Raw genomic sequence first — 24713 nt, forward strand, 5'->3', positions numbered from 1 at the left:
ATGTATCTTAATACCCCACCCCTCATCATTTTTGGGGGAGCATTGCTATTTGCAGTTATTATTTAATATAAGCTCTGCCTCATTCTTATACTCCAATGAAATACTCTTGATTGTGAAAAGGAAGAAAGTGATTTTATATTCATTTTCTGTATATCAGATTCTTTTCTGCTCTGGCCCTACTGAAAATCTCTTCTCCATCTTAATTAGAACCCTCCAATCTTACATGTTCTTAACTTTACAAAATGAAACCAAGAAGAGAATTTTGTCTGTAGCAGATTTAATGTAGATCTCTGTGAAAACATACTAAAAAATTTAAATGGCTGTTTAATGGCAATTTTAGGACTGTTGCTCAATATTTTTTGGATCTTGAACATTTGAGTAACATTGATTTGTCTTTTAAACATTATTTATTCAATGACTTGTTTTATTTCTTTTTTTTTTTTTTAAGCAATCACGGTTAAGTAACTTGCTCAAGGTTACACGGTGTTTCTGGGTGGGTGCTAAGTGTCTGAGCCCAGATTTGATCCCAGGTCATCCCGACTCTGGGGCCGGTGCTCTGTGCCACCTGGCCGCCCCTACCTGTTTTATTTCTTTTGAGAGAATGAATAGAATTAGAAAAGTTGTTGAAAAGTTTTATATACGTTGTTTTAAATTTCACTGTAGAATACCAAGTGATTTAAAAACCCTAACTGAAACATAGCTATCCTGATAATCTTTCTTCTCCTAAAGGCTTATTGACTTTTTTCCCACAGCAGAAGTACTAAGAGTTAGATCAGTTGGGGCAGCCAGGTAGCACAGCCAGTAAGAGCACCGGCTCCAGTGTTGAGAAGACCTGGAGATCGAATCCCGGGCTCAGACACTTAACTTAGCACCCACCCAGAAACACCTGGCCGTGTAACCTTGAGCAAGTTACTTAACCCCAATTGCTTAGGGGCGGCCAGGTGGCACCAGCTCCAGTGTCGGGATGACCTGGATCAAATCCGGGCTCAGATACTCAGCACCACACCCAGAAATAATAACTGGCCATGTAACCTTGAGCAAGTTACTTAACCCTGATTGCTTATTAAAAAAAAAAAAAGAGTTAGATCAGTGTTGAGGTATTAAGATAATCTTTGTTAACTAAAAGTGTCTTTGTGTGTATGTTATCTAATGCTTTTATTTTTTTTATTATTTCAAATAATTGGTTACTTTTGTGGAAAACTTAGAAAATTAAAAACTTTTACATAAAAGCAGTTTTCATAAAAAATTCATTCATTTCTTAAAGGTACTGGTTTACTAGAAATAGAACACTCACCAAAATTCTTCTGTTAGAGAGTTCAGATTTTGACATTAATTGTTAGGGTTAAATATTGAAGTAGCCAAAGAGTATACAATATCTTTTTTTTTTTTTGCCTTTTGGAGGGCAGTTGGGGTTAAGTAACTTGCCCAAGGTTACATCGCTAGTGTTTTGTGTGTGTGTGTGTGTGTGTGTGTGTGGGTGTGGATGGTTTAAGTGTCTGAGGCCGGAACCAAACCTGGGTCTTCCTGACTCCCGGGGCCAGTGCTTTACTCATTTGTGCTACCTGGTGGTCCCTACAATGTCTTAAAGATTAATGTTGACTGCAAATGCTTTTTAAATGTTGTATTGTGAACAATATACTAAAAAATGCAAGCCCACATTTAAAGTGGAAACAATTGAAAAATGGGACTTTTTTTTTCCTTTGAGTTATATACTCCTATACATCAAACTTTCGTTGTTCCCTTTTGGGACCTGATAGGATGTTTTATATGTTGCATTGGCTTTAATCATGGGGACCACAGTTCACTGTAGGAGCATGCCATGTAGTAACATGCCAGACAGTTTGTTTTGCTCAGAATCTTTTTTCAATATCTGCTTTGTGCAGGCTTTGGAGTAAGATTGTAAATGTGTGAATTGAACATGGCAGCTTATCCCTCACTGATACATCAACTAAGATATTCTCAGTTGGCAGAATAGATGGCTGCTTCTCTTGGCTAGACAGTTTGTTGTATCTCCCTGCTGTTCCTTTAATGTCTATCTCTTTTGTATTAGATTAATGTTCAAATATTTTTTTCTATATTTTTTCACCTAGGATGAGAACTTGACTTTTCAGTTAGAAGAACTAAGTACTTAACGGAAATAAAGCTTATTGTCATAACTTTTTTTTTCTTTTTGGAGGGCAGTTGGGGTTAAGTGACTTGCCCATAGTCACATGGCTAGTAAGTGTGTTAAGTGTCTGAGGCTGGATTTGAACTCAGGTCCTCCTGACTCCAGGGCCAGTGCTGTATTCACTGTACCACCTAGCCGCCCCTTATTGGCATAACTTAACAAAAAGAACAAATGTTGTTTATTATTACTGATACATATATATTTTGAACTTGTTCAAGAAACTTGGTTTTTAACTTGCATGATAAACTGGCATGTTTGAATATAATATCCATGATTTTTGAAGTAGCCACTGCTATATGATACAATAAATAAATAACTGATATTTTATGGAATTATTTTTGAGTGTCAGAATTATGCTTTGAATGGATCCTATGTTCTTAGAGTAAATAAAATGGAAGGTAATATGGGAGATGGTATGTTCTCATATCTCACAAAGAAAATTTGCTGGCTTAGAAGAATGCTATGTTAATTGCTTTTAGTTTGCAACAGCAAGCATGTCCTGGTAATGGATTATTTGTGATTTGAAAAAATTTTCAATTATATTATTTATAAAAATATGATATAAAACACAGTCAACCTATTGGCCAACACTTTTATCAAAAATCCAGGGTCGGTTGGCATATGACCCTTGTTTGCACCCCAAAACTGTGTGCAACAGAAATCCTTACCCAAATAATACTCAGGTTTCTCAAGGTAGGAAGCAGAAAAGAATGGTTTATTTATGATCTAGAGAAAGGGCCACCTTCCTGACAAATGGTCAGGGAGGAAAAGCAGTTTGCAAAAGGAAATGGTGAAGTTATAAAGCCCTAACGCAGAATTTTCCCCCACCCTCCTCCTGACCCTTTTCTTCCATTGGCTGGAAGTTAGGTGTACAATCTAAATGCAGCAATCTGCCTCAAGTACTGGAACAAGGAAACAGTAGATCACCCAATGTACATTTGAGAAAGCACTTCTGACCTTATTTGGCATATCTTGTGCTGAGGTGGCACTGGGGAGGGTCTTTATTGCTGTAAGTCCCAGATTCCTGCAAGGTCAGGTGACTTCTAAACTTAGGCCTAGTGGATGCTGAAGCCACTCTAGATTTGATTTTTCAGAATGGGGAAACTTCACTGCCAGTTATCCCTCACACCCATGAATCTGCAGAAATGAGTGTTTAAGCAATTTTTAGAACCACTGAATTATAGTTATTGCTGTGTAGCACAAATTGAACAATCTTCATGAGAATCTTTTAAGTTTTTTTATATGTATCTATAGACATATACACACACATATTTGATTATGTATACATGAATACAAACTTTAATTGAAGATCTTGGTTAGAATTCAGGGATGTTGAAGGCCAAATTGTTTTTTGTTATTTTTATTTTACTTAAATGTAGTGAACAAGATTTTATAAAGCCATTTTTGTATTCTAATAGAAAATTTCTCTTTGTAGAAGCATCAGATTGTAAATAGGATATAAAATTGAATTTCCTAATTTAATTAGTGTGAGGTATTTTTTTTAAAACTAAGATATTCATGTAATAATAAAGTTAATATAGCAGATCATTTAGAAGACAAGCTTTTAAGAGAAACCATTATACCTGAAGGCTTCATATGTGAGTTGAAATATAGTGAGAAAGTACAGGTATGGAATATATTCTCCGCTCCAATTTTTGACGAGGTGAAAGAAGATATTTTTGTATCTGTTGTTGAAGGCTAGCTAGTTCCTCTGCTTGTGCCCTTGTACCACCTCCTTTTGTCCTTCCTGGCAGCCAGGCACCTCAATCATCTTGTCCCATTCCTGACCACCAATTTCTTTTTGCCTGTTTTTTGTTTTTTTTTTGGAGGGCAATTGGGTTAAGTAACTTGCCCAAGGTTACATGGCTAGTTTTTTTGTGTGGGTGTTGTCTGACGCCGGAACTGAACTCGGGTCCTCCTGACTCCGGGTCTGGCCACCCCTCTGACCTTCTATTTCTACTAGTTCTTTTTCTGCTGCCTACCAATACAAGATAGGTCTCACCTATCTTAAAGTCAAAACAGAAATAAAACAGCTTCACTCAACCCTGCAATCCTTTATTTCTTTCTTTTCACAGCCAGACTCAAAGGAAAGCCCTTTTGTATTCTTTGCCCCTATTTCTTCTCTTTTCTTAATCCCCTGGCCTTTTGACTCATGTTCTTAGCTAAAACTGCTGTCTCCAAGATCATCAGTGATTTCTTATTTGCTAAATCAAATGACCCTTTTCAATTCTTATTCATTATGACTTACTTATTATCATTTTACACTGTTTACTATCCCTTTCCTCCTGGATACTGTTTTATGAAATTACTCTTATGATGAAATTTTTGTGAAATTATTCTTATTCTCTTTCTAACTCTTGCTGTTTCTTAGTCTGTTTTATTGACTCGTTATCCATCTCCTGTTCCCTAAGTAATGATTTTTCTTTAAGCATTTGTTTTGGGTCTTTTTCTTCTCTCTGTGTCCTGTGCCTATTAACTCATCAGCTCTCATGGGTTTAGTTGTTATCTCTATGCAGGTGACTCTCAAATCCAGTCTAAATCTCCATCCTGAGTGCAGTCCTTTGTCACCAGTTGCCTGCAGGGCCACTCTACCTGGATGTCCCATTTATATAAAAAGCTAAATGTGTCCAAAATGTAACTTAGTCTTCCCTTATATGCATTCATCTTCCTGACTTTTCTATTTTTTTGAGATTACCGATGTTCTTCCATATTATGGAACATTCTGGTTTGCAAACTCAGAATTATCTTTAACTCTACGTTTGTTTTTCATTCTCCAGTGTTATTTTGCCAGTGCGATGCCCACAGCACCTGCTAAGAATATGCAGGCATATTCCCACATTTGAGTCACAAGATATAACAGACCATCTTCCTTGAAGATGAAACCAAGGCATTTATTTAAACACTAGTAAGCCAAATCCATCATAGTAACAAAGAAGTCTATACACATTGCCAATGCAGGGAGCACCAACACCTCCAAATGTTCTTTTTAAGACAAAGTACATACACAACACCAATGCAGGAAACACTGACATCCCAAGCCTTCCCTCTGTTAGGCCTCCCCACAAAATGAGTTCCCTTAGGCAGAATCACTCCCTCTCCCATGCTGGCTGCTGTGCTCTGCCTGTTAGCTCTCTCAACTCTTGTCTCACTCCCACTTCCTGCTTCACCGGTTTGGCAAGCTCCTCCCACCATGGGCTCCATATTATCACATAGGCCTATAAAGGGCAGGGAAGTTCTTCAGATTCCCTTAACGTTATAACTGTATGGAACTAAATTGTTAAATCTTGTCTGCTTTCATAATGTCTCTTGTTTTTTTCACCTTTCGATTCATACAGTCAACACCCTAAATCAGACTCTCATGGTTTTAACGTTTACTCGGACTATTGCAATAGCCTCATAATTGGTCTCTGTGTCCCTGGTTTCTCTTCTCTCTAGCCATCCTTCATATGCCTGCCAAATTTGTGTTCCTAAAGTATGAGTGACCATATTACTCCCCTGCTTATGAAACTCCAGTGTTCTCTATAATAAAACACAAACTATTTTTTGATGTGTAAAACCCTTCAAAATATGTCTTTGGTCTACCTTTCTAGACTTTCTTCTTAGAAATTGATTTCCATATCTATCTATTTGGCCAGCCCTAGCCTTTTCTCCTTCTTTCCACTCACCCAAATATCATACTAGATCTACCCTTTATCAGTTCTTGCCTCAGCTACTGCAATAGATTTTTTTTTTTAAGCAATCGGGGTTAAGTAACTTGCTCAAGGTTACACGGCCAGTTATTTCTGGGTGTGGTGCTGAGTATCTGAGCCCGGATTTGATCCAGGACATCCCGACACTGGAGCCGGTGCTCTTACTTGCTGAGCCACCTGGCCGCCCCTAAGCAATTGGGGTTAAGTAACTTGCTCAAGGTTACACGGCCAGGTGTTTCTGGGTGGGTACTAAGTGTCTGAGCCCAGGGTTCGATCTCCAGGTCTTCTCAACACTGGAACCGGTGCTCTTACTTGCTGTGCTACCTGGCCGCCCCTGCAATAGACTTCTAATTGGACTGTTTGCCTCAGGTTTATCCCCACTGTAATCCATCTTCAGTATAGGTGCCAATGTGATTTTCCCAAAGATCAGGTTTGACTGTGTCACACTGCCTCTCCCTTTACTCCTGCCTCCTTTTAACTCCAGTGGTTTCCTGTTATTTCTAGAATCAAATATAAACTTTCCTGACTTTTAAAATTCTTCACAACCTGATACCTTCCAACCTTTCCAGTCTTCTAACAATTTATTCCATTCTGTTGTACACATACACTTTTCCAGCAGCACTGATCTGCTTATGGTTACTCACATATGATTTCCCATCTTCTGATTCCATGTCTTTGCAGTTAGCTGTCCTTTATGCCTAGGGATGCTCTCCCTGTTCACTCCTTTCTCTTAGAATATCTCATTTAAGGGGTGGCCAGGTGGTGCAGTGAGTAAGAGTGCTGGCCCCAGTGTTGGGAGACCTGGGATCGGTTCTGGCCTCAGATACTCGGCGCCCACACAAAAATAACTGACCATGTAACCTTGAACAAGTTACTTAACCCCAATTGCTTCAAAAAAAAAACAAAAGAATATCTCATTTATTCTTGGCTTTGGCACCACAATGAAGTTTTTTCTGATCCTTGTAGCTTCCAGTGTCTTACATACTGGTTGTTTCCCATATTAGAACATCATCTTTGAAAGATGGTGGAGTAGAAGCAGGACCTTCAAGTAGCTTTGGCTTCCACCTTCCCCAATCAATGTAAAAAGGGGACTCTGAACAAACATTGGAGCTGCAGGACCCACAAAATGAGACAGGGACGCTAACCTCCTGCTGAGGACAGCCCAGCAGGCCTGCAGGAATTGGCCAGACCAGCTCTCTGGGAGCTGAGCCCAGGCCCCCATAAGCCAGAGGTTTTAGTCCCAGGGTGGGCCTGACCAGCCGCCTGGTGGAGGGACTCCAGATCACCAGCAGCTGTGGCTGTTTCCAGAATTATCAACACATAGATGCAAAGGAAAGGGAGAGGTCAGTGCAATCTGGACTTTGGGACCCAGCAAGTGGGAGTGCCTCGGCTTCTCTTTTGCCCCCAGAGTGAGAAGCTGCTGAGACACCCAGCACAGCCAGTCAGCACCATGTGGCAGCTTTAGCTCCTGGCCTGCAGAGTGTAGGGGGACCAAGTGACCAGTCTGAGGGGTAATCGCTCTTGTTTAACCTGCTTGGATCTAGATTGCAGTCTAGGATGGAGGTCCTGTGGTGTGTGTCCAGCTTGCCATAGCGTGTGGAGGCCTCAGAGAGGGCACACATCTAATACTTCCGGCAGTTGAGAAAACCCCAGCGTTTGTGATGAAAGCTCCCCTGTCTGGTGGCAGAGTCCTACTGTGGCAAAAAGCCTAGGGACCAAGTGACTGAGGGGCGACATGACCAGGCAAAGGAAACAAAGCAGACAGAAGATTCCAACAATACACTCCTATTTTGGGGACAAAAAGGATCAAAGCCTGGAACAGGAGGAAGACAGTGAAGTCAGAACTCCTGCACCAAAAGCTTCAAAGGAAAATATGAGCTGGTTATGGGCCATAGAGGAGACCTTAAGAAGCAGATAAGAGAAGTGGAGGAAAAATTGGGAAAAGAAATGAGAACAGTGCAAGAAAATTATGAAATGAGAGTCAACAGCCTGACTGAGGAAAATCATACCTTAAAAAATAGACTAACTCAAATGACAAAAGAGGCTCAAAAAGGCAATGAGGAGAAGAATGCTTTAAAAAGCCAAATTTGCCAGATGGAAAAAGAATCTCAAAAGCTCACTGAGGAGAATCATTGCTTCAGAATTAGATTGGAGCAAATGGAAGCTAATAATTTTATGAGAAATCAAGATGCTGTTAAACAGCTCCAAACAAATGAAAGAATAGAAGGCAATGTGAAATATCTCATGGGAAAAACCACTGACCTGGAAAATAGATCCAGGAGAGATCATTTAAAAATCACTGGACTACTTGAAAGCAGTGATCAAAGTAAGAACCTAGAAATCATTCTCCAGGAAGTTCTCAAAGAAAACTGCCCTGATGTTTTAGAACCAGAGGGCAAAATAGAGGTTGAAAGAATCCACCGATCACCTCCTGAAAAACATCCCCAAAAGAAAACTCCTAGGAATAATTATAGCCAGGTTCCGGAATTCCCAGATTAGGGAGAGAATATTACAAGCAGCCAGGAAGAAACAATTTGAATATTGTGGAAACACAATCAGGATAACCCAGGATCTGGCAGCTTCTACACTGAGGGATCGAAGGGCTTGGAATATGATATTCCAGAGGGCAAAGGAGCTGCGATTCACCAAGAATCAGCTACCCAGCAAAACTAAGTATCAGGTTTCAGGGAAAAATATGGTCATTCAGTGGAATAGAGGACTTTCAGGCATTCTTGATGGAAAAACCGGAGGTGAATAGAAAATTTGACATTCAGATACATGAAGCAAGAGAAGCATGAGAAGGTAAACAGGGAAAAGAAATCATAAGGAACTTATCAAAGTTGAACTACTAACAAAAACAATAATTTTAACTGATGAAGCTGAAGGGATGATACTTAAAAGGTAAAATTAAGAGGGGAGAGAGGAATATAATGAGACGAGATGGGGAGAGACAGAATGGGGTAACCTATCTCATATAGAAGAGGCAAGGGAAAATAGATACAATGGAGTGGAAGAATAGGAAGGCAAAAGGGAATGGGTCAACCTTATTCCCATTGAATTTGGCTTGGGGAGGGAATGAAATACACACTAAATAGGGTATCTCACCCTATAGGAGAGTGGGGGGAAGGGTATCAGAGGGGGGATGATGGAAGGGAGGGCAGGCTGTGGGGGAGGGAAGTTGGAAGCACCCACTTTTGAAAAGGGATGGGATCAAAGTAGAGAATAGAGCAATTTGGAGGTTGGATAGGAGGGAGGGAAATATAGTCAGTCTTTTACAGTATATCTGTTATGTTATTGTTTTGCATTAGCTACACATGTACAACCTATACTGAATTGCTTATCTTCCCAGTTAGGGTAGGTGACAGGGAGGAAGGGAATGAATCTGGAATTCAAAGTTTTAAAATCAAATGTTTAAAAAATATATATATATATGTACTATTATTAATACTATTTCACATGTATTTGGAAAATAAGATATACAAGCACTGGGGCATAGAGATCCACCATGCAGTACTAGAAGAGTCGAAAGGAGTATGGGAGAAAATATGAGAGAGAGCAGAATGGAGGAGGGGATATCCTGTGGGATTGCTGTTTTGGGGTGGTGGGTAGGGGAAAAACGGGGAGAAAATTTGCAACTCAAAATCTGGTGGAAATGAATGATGTAAATCAGAAGTTAATAAAGCATTTGAAAAATGGAAAAAAAAACTATCTAATTACACATGTTTTGAAATTTTTTGGATGTGTTAATCAATTCTATTAATTTTTTTCCCCTTTAAAATATTTTTTTGTGAAAAGAATGACTCTAGGAGAGAAAGTGGGAGGAATACTGGGAGAAATTTTGTGATATAGAAAACAATAGATTGATACATTTTTGTTTTTAAAACCATAAGCTTCTTGAGGGCAGGGAATGATTTTACTTTTAATCTGTATTCCCAGTGTTTAGCCCAGTGCCTGCCCAGTATAATATTCCCTTAAAGGTTACCCTCTGATGGCTGTACCTTCTACATTCAATTTGGCACACCTAAGACCTTTAATGTTTTGATTTTACAGTCAAACTCTGAAGTCTTGTATGCCTTGTTCTTAGTATAATTTTGTATTACTGTTTTTTCACTAAGATGTTTTTTTAAATGTGACTTTTGTGTGGTGCTGAGTGTCCGATCCGGGGATTCGATTTCCAGGTCATCCCAACACTGGAGCACGTGCTCTAACTTGCTGAGCCACCTGGCTGCCCCTGACTTTTATTTGTTTTGTATTTATTTTTTCCCCACTAACATTTAAAAACAACTTCTAACATGTTTTTAAAACCTCGCGTTCCAAATTCTTTCTTCTCTATCCCCGTTCAGTTGTTGAAGCTTATACATGTATAGTCTTGCAAAACATTCATAATAATAATGTTGTGAAAGAAAATAGACAAAAAAGGCTAAAAAAATGTATGCTTCAATCTGTATTCATACATCAGTTCTTTCTTTGGCGATGGATATTTTTCATCTTAAGTTCTTCAGAGTTGTCTTAAATCTGTGTATTGCTGAAAATAGCTGTCATTCATAGCTGGTCATTTCAGAATATTGCTTCATACACAGTACATTTTATTTTGCATAAGCCAATGCAAGTCTTTCAAAGTTTTCTGAGAGCATTCCTCATATCATTTAAAATGTTTTTTTTTTTTTGTTTTTTCTTTTGCTTTTTTTGGAGGGTGGAGGGCAAGGCAATTGTGATTATGTGACTTGCCCATGGTCACACAGCTTAGTAAGTGTTAAGTGTCTAAGGACAGATTTGAATTCAGGTCCTCCTGACTCCAGGGCCGGTACTCTATTCACTGTGCCACCTAGCTGCCCCTCATCATTTCTTACAACAGTACAGTAGTATTCCATCATAATCACATACCACAACTTGCTCAGTCATTCCCCACCTGATAGGTATACTCTCAGTTTCCAATTTTTTTTTCCCAGAAAAAGGCTGTTATAAATATTTTTGTACATATAAGTCCTTTTCTTTTTTCTTTTCTTTTGGGATACAGACCTAGTAGCGGTATTGCTAGTTCAAAAGGTATGGGCTTTTCTCCAATTAAATGTGACTTTTAGTGTAGCACTGGTGGATACTTGAACAGTTTGAACTGTGTGCATAGTGTATAAAACCTCTATCCTCAGTAGGGTTCTTGTTGACAGTTGACTGAAACCCTGGAATTGTTCAGAGTTTTCTAAATATGATTGGTAATCAAGAGTCAAGCCTAACTACCCACAAGGGTACCTCTCCATCATGCTTTTCTTCCCTAGGAAACTCATCACTGGGAAATCTCATTATGCAAGATTGAATCTGCCTGGTAGTCACATCTCACCAGATCTCTCTTCTCCTTTGCTTGGATTTTCTGAGCCTAGGCCATGGGCTTCAGGACTTCTGTTTAAGGATGTGGGATGGAGGGCACGCTTCAGTCTTCTACCATTCTATACCAGCTACACTGCTTTTGGATTTCTTTAAGTTTCTACGTCATGTCTTCCTTCCATAGGAAATTCATCGTTGGGAAATCTCGTCCTACAAGATTGAATTTTCCTGGTACTCTTATCTCACAATTATCCTCTTCCCCTCTGCTTAGCTGTTAGGACCATAGTCTCTAGGGGGCTCACCATTGTTTTGAAATGGAAGGAACCTCAAAAATTATACAGTTCAATCTTCTCACTTGATAGAATACTAGAGATGTTTAATGACTTGGCCAAGGTCACAGAGCTTGTAATTATGAGGAACACAATTGGAAACCAGGTCCTAAGTCATTGTTACTTTCATTAGCAAAGGACCAAGCCTGCATGTCAATGAAAACCTTTTTACCAATTGATACATTCATGTTAACAGCTACTCTTTAGTCCTACTCTTTAGTTCCAGCCACACAACCAAATTTTGTATTTACCTAATTGTTCCATTGATTAGCTTACATCTCTCCATCTTTCCCACAAGAAAAATAGGAGATCGTTTAACAAATGCTTTGATAATTTCATGGTAAACTTAATCTGACAATTTAGAAAACCTGTCAGGAAATTTAAAAAAGTTAGATTGATATGATCTGTTCTCAGTGTTCAGTAACATTTTCTAGAAGTCTGTCAGTAATTAATTTAATGATAAGCTGGCTTATTTCTATTTTTTTTCCTTTTTGAAAGTCAGGACAGAATTTACCCTTTCCTAATAACTGCATTGCCTTCCTCATTCTCTGTATTTTTCACTAATTACAAGTAATGACTCAGTAATCATACCTGCCTCTTCACTATTTTAGGATGTAGTATCTTTGAGCTAGCTGACTTAAATTCTTCAGTGTTCACTTAATCTCCTTTTTTACCTTAAGCCTTAGTCCTCATTAACTGTCCTTGTATTTTTATTCTGTTCTTTTCTATTGATAGACCATTTTCATAAGTGTTCAGTTGGGGATTTAAAATTTATTCTGTTTTTAGTTTTTTTAGTTGCATGCCTGATTCATCAGTCTGTTCTTTCTCTGTTTTGTTTATGTAAGAATTTAGAGAAATAAAATTTCCCCTAAGTACTGCTGGCTGCATTCCATAAATTTTGGGATGTTGTCTCATTGTTGTCATCTCTACTAAAATTATTGTTTCTGTGATTTGTTCTTTGACCCACTTATTCTTCAGGATTAGATTGTTTAGTTTTCAATTAATTTTTAGTCTGTCTTTCCATTGCCCTTTATTGAATGTAATTTTTGCGTTATGATCTGAAAAGGATACATTTACTATTTTTACCTTTCTACATTTGATTTTAATACATGATTGGTTTTTATATAGATGCCATGAACTGAGAAAAAGGTGTTTTCTGTCTACATTCAGTTTTCTCTAGAGGTCTATCATATTTAATTTTTCTAAAATTCTATTCATCTCTTCAACTTCTTTCTTGTTCATTTTGTGGTTAGATTTATCTAGTTCGGAGAGGGGAAAGTTGAAGTCTCCCACTAGTACAGTTTAACTGTTTCTTCCTGTGACTCGCTTAGCTTCTGTTTTAAGAATTTGAATTGCATACTAATTGGAGTATATATGTTTGGTATTGATACTACTTCATTCTCTGTAGTACCTTGTTAGCCAGATGTAGTTTTCATCCTTATCACTTTTAACTAGATCTCTTTTTGCTTTTGCTTTTTCTGAGATTATGGTTCCTCCCCTCCTTTTTTACTTCAGCTGAAGCATGAGAGATTGTGTTCCAGCCCCTATGTGTTTATCCCTGCTTCTAGTGTGTTTCTTGTAAACAACATATTGTAGAAGTCTGTTTTTAATGCACTCTGCTATGCATTTCCATCTTATGAGTGGGTTCATCCCATTCATAAACCCAGTCATCGTTACTCACTGTATTTCCCTCCATCTTATTTTTCTTCCTGTTAATCCTTCTCCCTACCTTTCACTCTTTCCCTCCTCATGATTATTTTCCTTCTGACCACCTGCTTTCCTAATTGGTCCCTTCTGTCATTCTCCCCTTCCTGCCCTTTTTTTTTTTTTTAACTCCTTCGACCCTTCTACTTTCCTATAGCGTAAGATAAATTTCTGTACCCAGCTGATTGTGTTAGTCCCCCTTTGAGCCAGTTCTGATGAGAGTAAGGTCTAAGCAGTGCTCACCTGCCTTTATCTGCTCTTCCAGTGTAATAGATCTTTTGTGAGATAATTTTCCCCATTTTACCTCTCCTTTCCTTTTACTCCCACTGTAATTCTCTTTCTCACCCCTTAATTTTCTTTCTTTTTTTTGGAGGGGGGAGAATCTAATTCCATCAGAGGCACCTTTTACTCACACCCTCTGTCCACTTATACTTCTAAGTTCACTAATAGTGATAGAGGTCTAAGGAGTTATAAGTATCATCTTCTCATGTAGGGATGCTAACAGTTTAGACTTATTGAATCTCTTATGCTTTTTCCTTTTTATACTTAAGTCTTGTATTTGAAGTTCATTTTTTTTTTTGTTCAGCTGTAGTCTTTTCATCAGGAAACCTTGAAAGTCCTACATTTCATTGCTTGACTGCTTTTTCCCCCTCAAGGTTTATCCCCAGTTTTGTTGGGTGATTCTTGATTATAGTCCAAGCTTTGTTTTCCAAAGTTTCATGTTCTATGTCCTCAGATCCTTCAGTATAAAAGCTGCTAAATCCTGTGTAATCCTTACTGTGGCTTTATGATATTTGATTTTTTTTTTTGGCTGCTTGCAGTATTTTCTCCTTGATTTGGGAGTTCTGGCATTTGACTAATGTTCCTGGGAGTTTTCATTTTGGATCTCTTCCATAGAATAGTCCAATAGTCACTTCCAATAGTCACTGGATTCTTTTAATGTCTCTTCTACCCTCTGGTTCTAGGATTCTGTGCAGTTTTCTTTGATAATATCTTGAAGTATTATCTCCAGGTCCTTTTTTTGATCATGGCTTTCAGGGAGTATAATAGTTCTTAAATTATCTTTCCTTAGTCTATTTTCCAAGTCAATTGTTTTTCCAGTGTGTTTTACATTTTATTTTGTTTTATTGATTCTTCAACTCTCATGGATTCATTAGCTTCCAGTTGTCCAATTCTGATTTTTAAGGAATTATTTTCTTTAGTTTAACTCCTTTTCCATTTGGCTGATTCTTCTTTTTAAGGAATTGTTTTCTTCAGTATAATTTTGTATATCTTTTTCCATTTTTTTGTACTTTATCAAGTTGTTCATTCTTTTTTCATTATTTTCTTTTTCTAATTTTTCTTCAGCCTTTCTGATTTTTAAAGTTCTGTTTGAGCTTTTCCAGGAGTTCTTTTTGGGGCTGAGACCAACTCTCATTTTACTTTGAGTCTTTGAGCATAGGTGTTTTAACAGTATTCTCTTATGAGTTTGTGTTTTGATCTTCCCTGTCACCGTAATAACTTTTCCCTATGGTCAGATTCAGGTTTTTGCTAAAATTTTTCCAGCCCATTTTGTTAAAGTCGAGCTCTGTTCCTGGGGTGGAATGGACATTGTTCCAAGGTTCTTGTGCTAGGCACTGCAGGCTCTGTTTTGGCCCCCCCCCCCCCAAAGAGGGGCCTGGTCATTCTCCTGGCCCAGCTCTGGAGGCCACAGTGCTTGGTTTCTTGCCTGGTGTTGCTCCAGGTCACTTAGTTGGGGGAGGGAGAGCTGGTGCTGCCTTGGGACCTGGAGGAGGGTGAGGCCACCCAGGAAGAGGACACCTGGTGTTGTGTATTACCAGGGCTTGGGGGGGGGCACGGGGTGTGTTCTGTGCTTCGACCAGGCTACTTGCCTGGCACTGTGCTGCATATACAGAGGTGAGGGTCTTGGCCTCTTCCTTGGTGCTGTGCTGGGATGTGGGGGAGGAAGGGTCCTGGTTGCTTGTTTGCTGCTGCATTTGGGTTTGTGGAGGAGGAGGAGGACTGGTCTTGGTCAGTGGCCCTCACTAGGGTTCAGTGCCTGCTGCTGGCTTGCCAGGGCGTTGCCTACTCTGGACTGTCCATGTGAATGAGACAGACCTTCCATGCCCGCATTCCAGGTTTGCTTTGGGCTGGAAAATTATTTCTTTCCATTTTTTTTGTTGGTTCTGCCTTTACAGAATTTGTTTTGAGGTACTATTTTATAGTTGTTGCAGGGGAATTTGGGAGAGTTCAGGGCATTTCTTGCATACTCCCGTCTTAGCTCCCAGATATCCCCAAAATTATATTTTAAAACATCTTTTGAAAACTGTAATTCAATATAGTTTGTTTTCTTTGTAATCCTATGTATTTCATGAATTTAAAATATTATTCTGAGAAGGGACTAATAATAATAATATATTCTGAATTCTTTATCAAACTGCGAAAGGTGTGTATTCCATAATAAATGGTTAAGAACCTTTGCTCTGGTCTATGTTATTTGATATATACACATTAAATACTGTATTTTATGTATGGTGTTTTCAAGCATGTTTCATTGTTCAGTCCCTATAGTGCTCTAGCAAAAAGTGCCTAGAGGTAGAACTGAGAATGGATACCTGGAAGCTTTGATTGTATTATGAGCTAGAGACCAGATTAAAAAGATTGGGAAGTGTGTGTGTGTGTGTGTGTGTGTGTGTGTGTGTGTGTAAATATATTTGTGGTATACGATGCATATGTTATATAATAAATAACATTATGTGATCAAGTAAAAGCAGAAAGGAGTAATCAATAAACAAAATTCTAAAGATAAAGGGATGAAAAAGAAGAGAGAATTACAGATGAGGGGAAGACAGCCAGTGGGAACAGGGCCACTTTAAAAAAAGACTAGTACAAAATGTAGCAAACTAGTACTATGTTTATAGCAGAAGAGGAAAAAGAATTTGAAAAAACCCCAATTTTAGAAAAAGTTGTAGGAAAATATAAACCACGTATAACTTTAAATGTGAATGAATTAAACAATCCAGTAACACTTAAGAATGACAGATTGGATAAGAAAACAAAACCAGACCCTATAATCTGGTGCTTACAAGAAACGCATTTAAAAAATGAAATAAAATTGAGGGGATGGAAGTTTTTTTTTTTTAAGACTGTGCATCAAATAAATCCAAAAAAGTAAGAGTTGCCATCGTACTATCAGACAAAGCAAAACTAACATTCACAAAATAAAAAGGGATAAACAAGAAAACTATATCATAGACAAAAATGAATATTGGTATTAAATTTAGATGTTTAGCGTCCATGTGCATAGAAGAAATATTATCAGGGCTTCAGGAAGCCATAGATTGTAATTCAATAGTGACAGGAAACTCCAGTATCCCTTTGTTATTTTGAATAATTCTACCAGAAAGATAAAAAAGGAAATAAGGAGCTGAACAAATTGCTGAAGAAATCAGAGGTAAAATACACGTGGAATCTTTTAGGGGAGACAGCAAAAGAATATACACATTATTCTACCTTGTGGAACTTTAATAAAAATTGTAAAATGTATTACAAAAATTGAGGTAGGGGATAGTTACAGACAAATGTAGAAAGGCAGAAGTAGTCTTTTTACTAATTGTAATGTAATGAAAATAGAAATTGGTTCAGGGACCAAAAAAAAAAAAATTTAGATCCAAATGACCCACTCTCATTAATTCTAAAAGATCATTATGGGCTAGACATTTGGCAACTTTTTATATCATTTTATAGATCTGAGAGGTCTCAACTCAAATGTCATTTGCAAAGTGGTCAGAACATCATGTGGAGTTAACCTTAATTTGTTAGTCTTGGCCAACTTTTTTTTTTAAAGCAGAGACTTTATGGGTTGAAGGTTTTTATGAAAGTGAATGTATTTTGAATGATTTTCACGTCTTTTGAAATCTGCTCTGCAAAAAATTCCTGAGCTGCTTAAGCAAAATCTTGTTTGGTAGAGCAGTATTATTTATTATAATTAGTTATTCACTAGGTAGCAGTGGAGGTTTTGAGAGAGGAAGACTAAAGGTGTTTCTTAGGAAGATTTACCTGGTAATAGTGGTCAAGAAAGATAGAGATGAAAGAAAATAGGTAGTATTGGTTTTGATTCAAGCTTGGGGAAAGTCAGGGTCTCAACTTTGGTGGCAGTAAAAAGCAAAAGATGTGAGAGCCATTTCCAAGGAAGAGCTGTAATAGTAATGTAATTTGATCCCTTTGTATTGGCAAAGGTAACAGATACTTAGCACTTAGTAATTAATCAAGCCTTTGTTAAAGAAACAGAGGGTTCGATCCCCCTGTTGCTGACAGAACAGGAAGGGGCTGAATAGGGAAGAGCAATACTGTATATAAGGAAAGACCCTGGCTAGGAAAGTCAGATCTTCTTGGAGTCAAAGCTGCTGCCGCTGGGGAGGCTGAAAAGGAAAGGCCCCCTCAGGCTGGAGAGAATAATTTTGATTTGGAGAACTTGGATAAAGTGATTTTGATTCTGGGAACCCGCTGAAACTGCTGAGTCTGAGGGCCAGCTGGAGCTGCCGAAAGACTGAAGAAGTATTAATGTTATGCTGGTACTTTGTATGAACCTGTTTGTGGCTTTGTTAAGCCTTTACTTCCTGGGAACAGTGACTGTGAAGGATTTAAGGTGGACTGGATGCTGTGAGCTTTAGTGTGGAACAGGAAGTGCTTGGAGAGCTGGACAAGGACTTGGGTGCTGTCTGCCTTTGAACTCAGGTGACAGTTTGGTGAAAACAGGTAGGACCTGGGACCATGGAAGGGGATCCAGGGAATCTGAGAGATCACCCTGAGTCAAGCTGAAAGAAGACTTTACTTGGATATTGTGTGTTGACTGAGAAATTATAATTTACTAGTGACTTCAAGGGGTGAAGGGCTTGTGTATTTTCTGATGATTGAATAGTGAATGATGACTAAATAGTAATTGATTTGTAACCTAGTGTGCCCCATTAGTGGAGAACTTTGACCATTGTACTTTGTGTCCATTAAGGAGGCAAACCTCCTTAGTGATGATTGAATGATTGAGTTACTAAATGATTCTTTGTTCAAAACTTTGTGACCACTCTGGTGGAAACTATGTGGCCATTTTATTGATAAGCTCTTATGAATGCCATATTTTGATTTTCTGTGATAAGTTGTAACATTGTGAATGCTGTGCCTTGATTTCTGTGAATGTTTTGATCTGATTTGTTATTGAATAAATAGTGTTCACTATACTGTGTAATCAGAACTTTGGAAAGCTGTTCACAGTAGCATTCTTCTGGAAAGCTGCTCAAGCTTGGCTTTACAAGACCCCAGAAGACAGGAAAAAATGATTGGATGTGGGATGGAGGGCAAAGAAGAAGTCACAATAGCTCAAGTTTCCCATCTGAGTTATGGGGGCGAGAGAATATAATGAGGTGGGGAACCTGTAGCCTCAAGGCCACATGTGGCACTCTAGGTCCTCAGGTGTGGCCCTTTGACTGAATCCAAGCTTTCCAGAGCTAATCCCCTTAGTAATTAACTTTTCTAAAATCCTATTCATCTTCTTAATTTCTTGCTTATTTATTTTATGGTTAGATTTTTTTTTCTAGTCCTGAGATGGGAAAGTTGAGGTCCCCGGGTAGTGTGATTTTGCCGTCTATTTCCTCATGAAACCGATTTAGCTTTTCCTTTAAAAATGTGAATGTTCTGCTATTTGGTGCATATATATTTAGTCCTGATATTACTTAGGGTAATTGGTACCTTTTGCCTATGGTACCTTTTCAGAAAATTTAGTTTCCTGCTTCTCTTTCTTAATTTGATTGGTTTTTCCTTCTGTCTTGTCTGAGTTTGTTGTAAACAACATACTGTTGAATTGTGATTTTTCTGATTCATTCTGCTGTCTACTTTTGTTTTAAGGGTGAGTTCAGTCCATTCACATTCTGTTATTTTCATTAACTGTATATTTCCCTCCATTTTTCCCCCTTGTATTTAGATTCCTTGTTCTTGGTTTTAGTTGAAGGCTACTTATATTAAGTAAAAGTTTATGTATTCCTCTGATTTTTGGAGATTTTTAACATAAATACTGTATTGAGTCAAAGGGTTTTAATGTAGCTGTTCACATAATAAGTGATTTTAAAACTAATTTTTCCAGCAATGCTCCCTATGATGTTTTTCCTTTTTAAAAGGTTGAATCGTCTTTTCATTTTTGGTACAAATTCAACCTGGTCATTATGAATAATTTTTTTGAATTGATGGCAGTTTTTCAGTGAAGAAATCAAAGCTATATATAATCATCTGAAAAAATGTTGTCATTATTGATTAGAGAATTACAAATTAAACAACTTTGAGATATCAGATTGGCTAAAATGATAGATGGAGAAATGCCAGATATTGGAGGAAATGTGGAAACATTGGGACACTAATGTATGGGATACGAAGACCCTAACCCAAATTGACTACTTGGACACCTCAAAGCGAAGGTAGAAAGTTTTATTAGAATCTCTGGAGAAGCGGGCGGTCCAGTCACTGGAAAATATCCAGTGAGAGGAGGCCGAGGTACAAAAGCAGAAACTGGGTTAAATAAGCAAAAGTTACACGCCCCTCCCAAACATTAACCTAATTATTACTAATGAGGCTCTAATTTTGTTAGATAATATACATAATACATTAGGTCCATTATGCAAGCGCAGTACAACCTCAGAATACTGAACCCCCCCCTTCAGTCTAACCTAGATACATCCTTATCTGGGCCTGAGTGCCCCAAGTCCACTGTCTGTTTCCTGATTGGTCAAATTCACCTACTGCCGCCAGCTCCTTCTATTCTATATTATTTCATTTTAGTATTATCTAGGAGTTCTTTGGGAACTGGGGACTTCTTCCCAAGGCTGGGAAGTCTGGTGCTTTTTATCATTAGTCTCATTTCAGCAATTCTTTCAGTTCTGTAGAAACTTAACCCTTTGTTACCTCTCACACTACCATTTCTTTCCCCAAATTAAAAACACCTCTAATTTGGTCTCAATATAGTTAATCCAATCAATTGTATTACTACTTAATAGCTCTTACATTACCTTGAAACACACAATGACTTACACACATATATATAGGGGGAAACAATACTGAACTTAGTTACAAAATAAAAGGAAGTAATAAGAATGTATATATGATATTCAGAATGGGGAAACTTTACTGCAAGTCATTCCACACACTAATATATTGTTGGTGGAACTTTGAACTGGTCCAAACATTTCAGAGATCTGTCTGGAATTTTATTCCCAAAGAGTTAAAAAACTGTGTATACCCTTTGATGTAGCAATACCACTATTAGGTCTGTTACCCAAGGTGATCAGGGTAAAAGGAAAAGAACCTAGATGTCCTAAAAATATTTAGAGCAATTCTCTTTGTGATGACAAAGAACTGAAAATTGAGGGGATGCCCCTCAATTGGGGAATGGCTAAATTTGTGGCATATAATTGTTATGGAATACTACTGTGCCATAAGAAATAATGAGCTGGTTGATTTTAGAAAAACATGGAAAGACTTATATGGAATAATGAAAAGTGAAATGAGCAGAACCAAGAGAACACTGTATATAGTAACTGCAGTATTGTTTGAAGAATAACTAGAAATGAGTAAGTTATTCTTCATATTCTAAATTCACAAATCAAAGGACCCATGAAAGAAAATGCTATCCATCTTGAGAGAATCAATACATAGAAGTATGCATAGCATGGTTTTACATATATTTCTCAGTCTGTGTCAAATGGTGTATGTTACAGTATGGTTTTACATATGTGTATTTGTTGTATGCATAGATCTGTTTATTAAATGGTAGCCTTTTCTAGTGCAGTTTGGGGAGGGAGTGAGGCAGGGAAACAGTGTAATAAACAAGATTTAAATTTAAAAGTTTGAAAAATTAAATTCTGTTTTGGACATATTGAGGTTATGATTTCTCTTGGACTAGGAGCCTAGTCTTTGAAACAATTGGAGATATAAGTTTAATCGTTAGAGAGTTTGGGGCAGGATAAAGGAGATTTCAGGACCATCAGCATAGAGGTTGTAATTAATTCCATGGGGTCTGAAGAGATGAACAAATGAAGTAGTATGGAAGGAGATGAGAAGATAGCTTAGGACATAACCTTGCAATATATAGTGATCACAGGGCATGATCCAAAGAAGGGTCCAAAGAAAATCAGGAGAATGTGATATCCTGAAAATATGAAGACACGTGAAGGAGTTTGACACTGAAAATCAGCCAGTGTCAAAGACTGCAGAAAGGTCAAGGCAAATGAAGATTGAGAAAAGCCTGTTGGATTTCTCAACTATGAGATCATTAGTAACTTTGACATGAGGAGTTTTGTGTAACAATAAACAATTGAAGCCTGATTGTAAGGGGTTAAGAAGAACTTGAGAAGAGAGAACTTTGGAGACACTTTTTACAAATTACATTTTTGAGGAATTTAGCTACAAAAGGCAGAAGAGGTGATAGTAATTGAGAATGGAAGTATTTTTTAAATTTTTTTCCCAATTTATTTATTTTTAGTCTTCAACATTCATTTTCACAAGATTTTGAGTTACAAATTTTTCTCCCCATCTTTACCCTACCCCCACCCCAAAATAGTAAATCTATTGAATACCCCTTCCCCCAATCAGTTCTCTCTTATATTCTCCCTAACCCCTCCCCCCCTCAACTTTCTAGTAGGGGAAACTGGATTTCTGTACCTCGGTGCCTGTATATCTTATTTCCCAGTTGCATGTAATAAAGCATTTTTTTTAAACATTTGTTTTTAAAACTCTTGAGTTCCATAATTTTTTTCCCTTCTTCCCTCCCTCACCCACCCCCCACTGCGAAGATAAGCAATTCACTATAGGTTCTACATGTTTCAAAATATTTCCATAGTAGTTATATTGTGAAAGACTATAATTCCCTCCATCCTACCCTGCCCCCACTTATTCTGTTTTCTCCTTTGACCCTGTCCCTTTTCAAAAGGGTTTGCTTCTAACCACCCTCTCCCCAAATCTTCCCTCCCTTCTCTCACCCCCTCCCCCTTAATCCCCCCATTTTCCTGTAGGATAAGATACCCAATTGAGTGTGTATGTTATTCCCTCCTCGAGCCAAACTCAATGAGAGTAATGTCCCATTCCCTTTCACCTTCCTGCTCTTCCCCTCCATTGTAATGGTTTTTTCTTGCCTCTTTTATATGAGATAACTTACACTAATCTATCTCTCCCATTCTCCCTCTGCCAGGACAGTCCTCTCTCACTTCTTAATTTCACTTTTCTAGATTTCATCCCTTCACACTCATCTCAGCCAGTGCCCTCTATGTAACCATGTACATACATAGGCACACACTCATATATTTATGTACACATAGACCCTCCTATACATACATATATGTATATATACTACACACACACATATTCCCTTCAATTGTCCCCCCATTGAGAAAAGTCTCAGGAGTTACAATTATTATCTTTCCATGTAGGAATATAAACAGTTCAACCTTAATTAATTCCCCATGATTTCTCCTTCCTGTTTATCTTCCCATGCCTCTTTTGCTTCTTGTATCTGAAAGTCAAATTTTCTGCTCAGCTTTGGTTCCTTCCCTGAAGGACTGTACTCAGTTTTGCTGGGTAGGTGACTCCTGGTTCCAATCCTAGCTTCTTTGACCCCTGGAACATCATATTCCTTTTAAAAAAAAATAATTTTTTTTTTAGTTTACATCATTCATTTCCACAAGATTTTGAATTACAAATTTTCTCCCCATTTTCCCCCTACTATTCCCCAAAACAATGATCCCACTGAATACCCCTTCCCCCAATCTGCTCTTTCCTATATCTTCATCCATCCCCCCTCCGACTTTCTAGTAGGGCATGGTGGATCTCTATGCCCCAGTGACTGTTTATCTTATTTCCCAGTTACATGTAAAATAATAATAATAATGATGATGATATATTTTTTAAACATTTGATTTTACACCTTTGAGTTCCAGATTATTTCTCTACCTCCCCCGTCACTGGGAAAAAAAAAGCAATTCAATATAGGTTGTACATGTGTAGCTATGCAAAACATTTCCATAGTGGATATATTGTGAAAGACTGACTATGTTTTCCTCCATCCCATCCCACCTCCCACTTGTTCTATTCTCTACTTTGATCCTATCCCTTTTCATAAGGGGGTGCTTCCAACTCCCCCCCGCCCCAGGCTGCCCTCCCTTCCATCATCCCCCTTCTCATCCCTTTCCCCCTTACTCTCCTGTAGGGTGAGATACTCTATTTAGTGTGTATGCCATTCCCTTCCTAAGCCAAATTCATTGAGAATAAGGTTGACTCATTCCCTTTTGCCTTCCTGTTCTTCCCCTGCATTGTAACAATTTTCTCTTGCCTCTTTTATATGAAATAGTTTACCCCATTCTGTCTCTCCCCATCTCTCATTATATTCATCTCTCACCTCTTAATTTCACCTTCCTATTCAACTAGTCCTGAACCCTCTATGTATACCTGTATACATGCACACATATTCACATATGTATTTATACTCCCATATATCCTCATTTATAGACATATACATGTATGTATGTGTGTGCACAAAAATATATACATATATATATTTATATTCTCTTCAATGATTCTCATGGTGAGAAAAGTTTTGTTAATTTACAATTATCATTTTTCCATGCAGGAATGTAAGTAGTTCAACTGTGATGAGCTCCTTATGATTTCTTTTCCCTGTTTACCTTCTCATGATTTTCTTGCTTCTTGTATCTGAATGTCAAATTTTCTGTTCAATGCTGGTTTTTTCATCAAGAATGCTTGAAAATCCTCTATTCCACTAAATTACCATATTTCCCCTGAAACATGATACTCAGATTTGCTGGGTAGGTGATTTGTGGTGTTAGTCCTAGCTCCTTTGACTTCCAGAATATCATATTCCAAGCCACTTGATCCGTCAGTGTAGAAGTTGCCAGATCCTGTGTTATCCTGATTGTGCTTCCACAATATTAAAATTGTTTCTTCCTGGATGTTTGTAACATTTTCTCCTTGATCTGGGAATTCCAGAACCTCGCTATGATATTTCTAGGAGTTTTCTTGAGTTTTCTTTTTGGGGTCTTTTTCAGGAGGTGATCAGTGGATTCTTTCAACCTCTATTTTGCCCTCTGGTTCTAAAACATCAGGGCAATTTTCCTTGAGAATTTCTTGGAGGATGATTTCTAGGTTCTTTTTTTGATCAAGGCTTTCAGGTAGTCCAATAATTTTTAAATCATCTCTCCTGGATCTATTTTCCAGGTCAGTGGTTTTTACAATGAGATATTTCACATTGCTTTCTATTCTTTCATTTGTTTGGATCTGTTTAACAGCATCTTTATTATGAAGTCATTAGCTTCAATCCAGTTTTGAAGGAATTATTCTCTTCAGTGAATTTTTGAAAATCCTTTTCCATTTGGGATAGTTGGGTTTTTATTTTGCCTTTATTTTTGGAGGAAAATTGGGGTTAAGTGACTTGCCCAAGGTCACACAGCTAGGTTTTTTTTTTTTTTAATGCTTTAT

General features: G+C 37.9%; 1 protein-coding gene across 1 annotated transcript in view; it reads left to right on the forward strand.

Annotated features, from left to right (window-relative positions):
- Positions 1–24713, forward strand: part of MAN2A1 (mannosidase alpha class 2A member 1) — a 236724-nt gene that overhangs the window by 58743 nt on the left and 153268 nt on the right. The window lies entirely within an intron of this gene.

This window comes from Petaurus breviceps, unplaced genomic scaffold (genome assembly GCF_028583685.1).
Source record: "Petaurus breviceps papuanus isolate PSGF00001 unplaced genomic scaffold, PetGlider_PUasm1.0 184, whole genome shotgun sequence".
NCBI lineage: Eukaryota > Metazoa > Chordata > Mammalia > Diprotodontia > Petauridae > Petaurus > Petaurus breviceps.